The sequence below is a fragment of the Erigeron canadensis genome, chromosome 6 (assembly GCF_010389155.1).
Source record: "Erigeron canadensis isolate Cc75 chromosome 6, C_canadensis_v1, whole genome shotgun sequence".
Lineage (NCBI taxonomy): Eukaryota > Viridiplantae > Streptophyta > Magnoliopsida > Asterales > Asteraceae > Erigeron > Erigeron canadensis.
Window position 1 is genome coordinate 18,211,985 of NC_057766.1, and position 8,472 is coordinate 18,220,456.

Genomic DNA, 8,472 nt, shown 5'->3' on the forward strand with positions numbered 1-8,472 from the left:
TTTTGACCATTATGCTCTTAACAATAATTTTTAACCTTTTGATTTATCTGATGCACATAATTATTTTATCCTACTGGCCTACTCCTTTTCGTTGTTAAAACTAAAACTCCGGCGGCACTTTGCATTGCAATTGTAATATTTATTTTCATGTTAAATTCTTCTGCATAGTTAACACAAGTTTTATCTCAAGATAACAAATGCCCTTTATCATATATTTTTGAATTGACATTCTTCACCTTTTTTTATCAATAATTTATTTACTCCTTTTTTACACAATGTTCTAGCATATAGAGATCCATCATTTCGCCTTACTACAACCACATGATATACAAACCGTCATGAAGTTGAGTAATACCTTTTGGAGAAACATTTTTGATATCATGAGCAAAGCATTTAGGCTATCTCTAATGCTAAGGACGTCCTTAGGCATCCTTGAGCTGTCACATCATATCCTTACAAATCCTTATATATCCTTACAAATCCTTATACATCCTTACAAATCTTATAATTTTATCTCCAACCCATACAAACATCCTTACATACCCTTACATATCCTTTTACCTCCACTAAAAACAAAAATATATTAGCTAAGGACAAGTAAAGACATGCCCTTAGGTAAGGGCATCATTCAAAAAATCTTTAGTTTTGGACAAGCTTCAACGGCAAAGGATATCTAAGGGTACCTAAGGACACTCCATTGGAGATAGCCTTATATCCAAGTTGTTAGTACTAAAAAAAGCAAAATAAAAAATAACGCGGCTTTCTAAGTATAGAATTGGCAATTGAGTACGTACCATTAATTACATTATTAACTTAACAAATAAATGGGATGCAAACACAACCCAAAGGGTGGCTAGCTTGGAGACTGTTGATGCAAATACACCAGATTCCAGGCCACTACTCATAAGGTTTGTTTAATTGAGTTTGCTTATAAATATAAAGCCAAAGAAATTAACCCCCACACACACTAAGACTCAGCACCTAGAAATCAATCACCATGGCAACCGCAGCTCCCTCCGTCTTATTCGCTCTTCTCTTCTTCGTTATCATATCACCAGGTATCGCTTTCATTTACCGTCATATATTTTTCTAATAGCTATACTCAATAATGATGCATCTTTTATTTAAGCTAATGCCTTATATTATTATTATTATTATCCCGTATTATTATAGCTAGATTGCACATTAAATTAAAGTTCATTAACAAAGTTCGATATAATAATACATCAATAATGTTTTAAAACACTAATAGTCAGTTATGATCAAGTGTTTTCGACAAATCTTATTATTTGATACTACCGTAGATCAAAACGAAAACGAACACTTTGACAAACTATAAGTTTGTATATATAAGCTCTTTAAAGTACGACATATATTGTGATTTTTCTTATTATCTGTGACTTCGTTGTGTTTTTGAATGTTTTATAATTAGGTGGCATGATCAAAGTTACAAAAGGCAAGTCGAAGTCTACGACCAGGTATAAGAACCAGTAACGCGCATATATTAACTAATATATTACAATTATTACACACATTACAATTACAATCTATAAACGATAAGAATCCATGAACTTGTTACAAGACTAAAAACAAAGCCTTTTGTATTATATGTATTTTGACGAATAAATGTAAATGAATTGATAGCCGTAGTACTGGTGCATAGTGAAGCCATCAATTACTTCGGGTGAAGCCTTGCAGGATATCATTGACACCGCGTGCGCTAGTTTGGGCAACTGTAGTATGATTAGCCCAGGAGGGGCTTGTTTTGAACCAAATACACTGATCAACAGAGCTTCAGTTATGAATTTTTACTTCAACCAATACGGAGGGAAGTGTGGCTTCAATAACTCTGGAGTTAGAGTAACAACGGACCCAAGTATGCTAAAGTCTTGTTATTATTATTAATCACGGTGTCATTTTTAATTATTATTTTATATATGTAGTATAAAATAATCGTAATGTTGGTTTTTCTCTTATTCTACAGGCTATGGTAATTGCAAGTCCGAGTCCTTGGCTATTACCACGTACACCGACTGGGTATGAAAACTAGTACGCATATTATTAAGTATATTACGAGAATTATTACACACATTACAGTTACAATCTATAAACAAGAATCCAAGACTAGAAACAATTAATTAAGCCTTTCGGTATTATATGAATCTACAGGGCAATTATTGTGTGGCGAGGCCATCAACTTCGGATGAAGCCTTGCAGAAGAATATTGACTACGTGTGCGCTAGCTTGGGCAACTGTAGTATAATTAGCCGGGAGGGGCTTGTTTTGAACCAAATACATTGATCAGCAGAGCTTCAGTTGTAATGAATAGTTACTACAGGCGGCAGAAACCTATAAACATGTCAAATTGTGACTTCCAAGGCTCTGGACTTATTGCTGAAGAGAACCCAGACACAAGTATGCTTAAATCTTGGATTAATTATTACTTGTGTCATTTGAATTATTCTATGTATAAAATAATCATGTTGATTTTTCTCTTCTTCTACAGGTGATAAAATAAATTGCTATGAACCTTCAGGCCTGTGATGTTATTTGCAAGTACAAGTACGTCGAAGAGTAAGACTTCGGCATGGATTCATGATGTTTGTCATCAGATGTTTTAAATAATTGAAGATTGAAATATTACATATATATTTATAATGTCTAACAACATGTAGATTCCCTTCATGATATGAATGTATGTCATGAGGGAATATGAAATTTGATAATTATGTGTTGACTTATTAATACTCAATTACTAATCATCGATGGTATCCACGATTTTATTTGGGTTCTATTATATCTAGCAAAGTATTATAATTCTTATCACGAATGTTGAACATCTAAAACTGAGAATTGAAAAAGTAATCAGAATTTTACAGTGTTTTGTGGATAATGGCTATGACCTCACATCCATTTTTAATTTTTATTTTTCCCCTTCTGAAAGGACCCACGTTTAACTTGTCAATCTACTTACAATTTACACAATTGAATAGCCCTTTTACTATGGCCCTGGCAAGTCGGGTGAAAACTCTAATGTCCAAATTGCACCTATCGGAATTCGGTACCCAAGATTGAAGTATTGTACTGCACTCACTCTTGATTGTGACTTAATTGTTATCATTCGTCTTAGTTGGTCATGGCCAAGGTCCCTAAAATGCAGTCTAGAATAAAACGTCTAAGCTCCAGCCATTAGGCATTTTGGTTTAAGTTTGGTCTTAATTTCTAACAAGAACTGGGTTGGCAAATCGGGTCTAAATCTCTTCTTTTTTTCTTTTTCTTTTTAATTTTTTTTTTTTTTTTAAATGCAGTTTAAGGAATTTCTTGAAGTATTTCATCAACAATAAACATCCATCACGGCATTATGCAATAAGGAAGCTAACAAAAAGGTTCAACAATATTACAATATACAAGCACCCATACTAATTAAAGAACATCATGTATGAATCTCTCCCATCAAAATATAAAAGGACACAGAACAATAAACATCCACATACAGAAACAACTAAAGCAACATGGATCCAACAAAGCGTTGGCCACCATTAGACACCCGGCTCGTACTTTATTTCTATCATTACATCACCATAAAACAAAGTATGGGGCGAAACTTGATAATGTGTCAAACCATAAGGCCATGTAATGAAATTAACTCTAATAAGAAATAGCACAACAACAGCCCAATTAAATCCAAATCCAAATCCAAGCCCAAGTATCGATGAAAAAATTACATACCTACGCAAGATTCATGCACCAGGGATAACATGAAGATTAACTTACTCAAATCAAGTACTCGATTCTTGACACCTAATTATTGCAATTCTACTTTAAGTGACTTGAGGTGGCGACTCATCAATATTTTACCATTTTTTGAGGCATGTGTAAACATTTATAAATGTGTAAAATTAAAAAGTTCCCATTAATTTAGAAGAGATTTCACAATTTAAAATCGATTAATATGAGATAATCTTCAAAACTTTAAATGTGATAATTTTGAAGGAATTTCTCACAATTTTAAGTGCGATGATTTTTAAAGAGTTCCCCACAAATAAATGATGTTTTAAGATTGCTAGCTACCCAATTAAAGACTAAATTGTTATTTTTTTTCATGGTTTATAAGTTCAGTTTTATCTTTTTATCTAAGAATTTGAGTGTGAAATTTAGTATTCATCGCCGTTAGTACATATTAGTTTATTTAAGAACATGAAGACGGTGTATCAGTATATCGTTTATGTGGGCTCAAGATTTGTTTTACAACAAGTCTTGTGTTTGAATTTGAAGTTGAACTAATTAGACCTATATGCATAGGAAAATGATATGGTTACAACAATATATAATAATCTACAATAATACCTGCATTATATATTTGTACACTGTAAAATGAAATTTATACATTTATTGTAGATGGCTAATTTATGTTGTAGTAATATCACTTTCCATATGCATATTCATGCTTATTCTATTAGTACAAACTTTAGTTTAACTATTACAATTTTTTTTTTCTACCTATCAATGGTTTGATTTATTTTAAGTAATTGAATCCAAAATCCTTATTATATAGTTTAGAATCTACTGTATTTGATAATGCTGATGAACTCAGTTACATACGTTAAGTGTTTTATGTGGACCGTAATCCCGAATCATTGCTCGCTATAATATGTAATTAGTGTGTTATGTAAAGTATAACTGTATAAGGGATTAGTGTGTCAATATAATAGATAATAACCGAATGGCGGTTATAGGAAGTTACAGACAGTTATGTCTGTTAGGGAAAAGTCGTGACCATTCGTGAACAGTCACAATGGTTCGGTAAATGTCTATATATATATAAGTGTCTGTACAGAATTTCGAAATCTATCAATACACGATTATTATTTCTAGTAAATTCTCTCTCGTCCATATTTGTGAATCAAACGATTAGGGACAACAATTGGCATCAGAGCATAGGATCTTTGATTCATAAAAACTGTGACCGAAAAATTAAGAAAAACACACGCCGGAAAAATCAACGGTTGTGGAATACGGTAACAGGAAGAAGAGAAAATAATAACTTACTTGGATATATAATCGGAAACGTTGGGACACGGTGGTGCACAACCGGAACAGATTACAACCGACGGAACTTCAATCATACTCTTGAGGAGGAGGAATATACCGATTGGAGGAAATAACCGACTTCAATTACACTCTTGAAGAAGAGGAAAACCGAATTGAAGGAAACAAAATAACTGACTTCAATCATACTCTTGAAAGAGAAAGAGGAACGCGCGCTGATTGAAGGAACTTCTTAACCCCATCGATAAACCAGTGGAAGAAAACTAGGGCTTATTTTGTTTTTGGGGGAAACACTTTTGTTGGGACCAGTTCACACAAGAACGACACAAAAGGAAAAACAATCTTTTTAGGCTTTTAAATTAATTAATAATAATAATAATAAAAAGATTACTTTTGTGGGAAGCGGCGTACGCGAAAGCCGACACAAGAGGAAAAGCCATCATTTGGGCTTTGATCAAGAAAGACACCACTTTTTAATTAGGCTCACAATGGAAGACATATTTGGGCTTCTACTTGGAAATTCAGTCCTTTTAAAAAGGAAGACACAATCTATAGATTCGGGCGTTTTACAACACTTTTATCGGATCGACAAGGGAAGGACGATTCTCTGACAACGGTTCTTTAAAAGGAGTTATTTTCGGATATCCACAACACTCGGGTTACAAATCTAAAATCTCTTGATTTCTAATTTACTAGTAGTATAAATTTATATTCATACTATTAGGAAAGCCCCAAATTTTAGAAAGTGAAGATTATTAGAATAGAAACCATGTCTGGAGACGCCTTAGTAACACAAAAACCCGCCATACCAATCTCTCATTATCAATGCCCCATTTTGAAAGAAACAAATTATACCTTTTGGGCCATTCAAATCAAAATTATACTTGAAGCGAATGGATTATGGGAGATGATAGAACCTAAGGAAGATGCGAAACCTGATGAGAAAAGGGATAAGGCAACGATTGCCTTTTTATATCAAGCATTGACCGAAGATGTGATACTGCAAGTTGCAGGGTGTAAGACTGCGAAAGAAGTCTGGGAGGCGTTAAAAAAGAGACATGTCGGAGAAGATAAAGTGCAGAAGGCACGTTTACAATCGTTGATGATTGGATTTCAAACACTCCAAATGAGGGAGGACGACACATTAGATGCCTTTACCGCTAAGTTAAATGGTTATGCCACTAAGGCAAAAGAATTAGGAAAAACCTTGGATCAACCGTTACTAGTACGTAAACTTTTAGATTCCATGCCAGATAGGTTTATCCAAATAGTGGCATCCATAGAATAAAACTCTGATCTAGACGAAGTGACGTTCGACGAGATCATTGGAAAACTAAAAGCGTATGAGGAAAGAGTTAGACTCAAGAAAGGCGGACGTGGAAACAACCAGGAAAACTTATTATTCGCACATGACGTGGTAGATCAAACTCTTCACGAGGAAACTAGCAAAACAATAGAAATAGAAACGACTCGAAAGAGGAAGGCTCAACTCACAAGACGAGAACAAACACAAAGTGGAATAGGCAAGTGAGGGATATGAGCAAAGTACAATGTCACAGATGTAGAAAATTTGGACATTTTAGGAAGGACTGCAACCAAATGCCGACAACGCAGGAACAATCGAATCTTATCCAAGAAGATGAAGAGCCATCATTGTTAATGGCAACACACAAAATTGAGCACGAAGAGATACTGTTAAATGAAGGACAATTTCAACCCGAGAAATATGCTACAACAGATGAAAGCATCTGGTATTTAGATAATGGTGCTAGCAACCACATGACGGGAACTAAGAGTCACTTCAGAGATATTGATGATAAGATAACAGGACGTGTTCGTTTTGGAGATGGATCGTATGTAGAGATAAAAGGAAAAGGCTCTGTTTTGTGAGGATGTAGGAATAACGAGCAGAAGATTATATCGGAAGTATACTACATTCCAAACCTTAAGAGCAACATACTGAGTCTAGGACAACTCACGGAGATAGGGTGTAAAGTGGTCATGGAAGGAAACAAACTTACTTTACATGACAAAAATAAGAGATTGCTGATGAAGATTGAGAGATCAAGGAATAGACTTTACAACATCAAACTCAAGATTGGTACACCCATATGTCTCCTAGCGAATATAGATAGCCAAGCATGGTTGTGGCACGCTAGATTAGGTCATCTAAACTTTGAGGACATCAAGAACATGACAAGAAAGAATCTAGTGGAAGGAATACCTAAGATTGATCACGCAAGACAGATTTGTGATGCCTGCCTATTAGGAAAACATAGTAGGACTCCATTCCCAAATCAAGCCAAGTTTAGATCGAAGAAACCTTTGGACTTGGTATATGGAGATCTCTGTGGCCCTATAAGCCCAACCACACACTCCGGGAAGCAATACATTTTCTTGTTAGTGACGACTGTACACGTTTCATGTGGGCCTACTTTCTGACATCGAAAGATCAAGCATTTGATACTTTCAAGGAATTTAGACAGCATATTGAAATGGAATTGAGGACAAAATTAAGGATGCTGAGAACAGATAGAGGAGGTGAGTTCACGTCTAATGAATTCACCAAGTACTGCAAGGAGAATGGAATAGCATGACAGTTAACAGCACCTTACTCACCACAACAAAATGGAGTCGTGGAAAGGAGAAACAGAACAGTGCTATCTACAACTAGAAGTATGATAAAGGCAATGAAGTTGCCACTAAACTTTTGGGCGGAAGCAGTCAGACACGCCGTCTACATACTAAACAGGGTCCCCACACGAGCCCTAGTGGATAAGACTCCATACGAGGCACTCTACAACAGAAAACCAAATCTGGAAAAACTAAGGATATTTGGGTGCACAGCTTATGCTAAGGTAACGATACCTCACTTACAGAAGTTGGATGATAGAAGCGTACCCATGATTTACTTAGGTGTAGAGGAAGGATCAAAAGCATATAGATTGTATGATCCGGAAAAGAAAAGGAAACATGTAAGCAGGGATGTTAAGTTTATGGAAACCAAACCATGGAATTGGGATAACAGTAGAGAGGAACCAATTACACAAAACTTATGATGGACAAGTTTTGTGGTACGAGGAATAGACGATGGAAATACTACATCGGTCAACTCGGAAAGCAATGAAGATGCTAATGAGGAACAGGAATAAACTACTGCTCCAAACTCTCCAGTTACCCCACCTACATATACTTACAACCCATACTCTGAGGAGGAATATGCTACTACAAGTTCATTTGGGAACTTAGAAGAAAGATTTGATGATACACCAACACGGGGTTTCAAAGATTTGAATGCAGTATATGCAAATGCACGTGTAGTTGAACCTAAAAGTTTGCTACTTACGGAAGAGGAACCACGTAACTACAAGGAAGCATCGACAGATAGGAAATGGATTGAGGCCATGGAAGCAGAACTGGATT

At 35.3% G+C, this 8,472-nt stretch overlaps 1 long non-coding RNA gene across 1 annotated transcript; it reads right to left on the reverse strand.

Annotated features, from left to right (window-relative positions):
* Positions 1 to 1,481: 1,481 nt before the first annotated feature.
* LOC122603208 lies at positions 1,482 to 5,382 on the reverse strand. Its single transcript, XR_006324434.1, has 2 exons — positions 5,050 to 5,382; positions 1,482 to 2,349 (listed from the first exon to the last, which is right to left on the reverse strand). It is a non-coding gene; the product is annotated as an uncharacterized LOC122603208 (long non-coding RNA).
* Between the last annotated feature and the right edge of the window lie 3,090 nt (positions 5,383 to 8,472).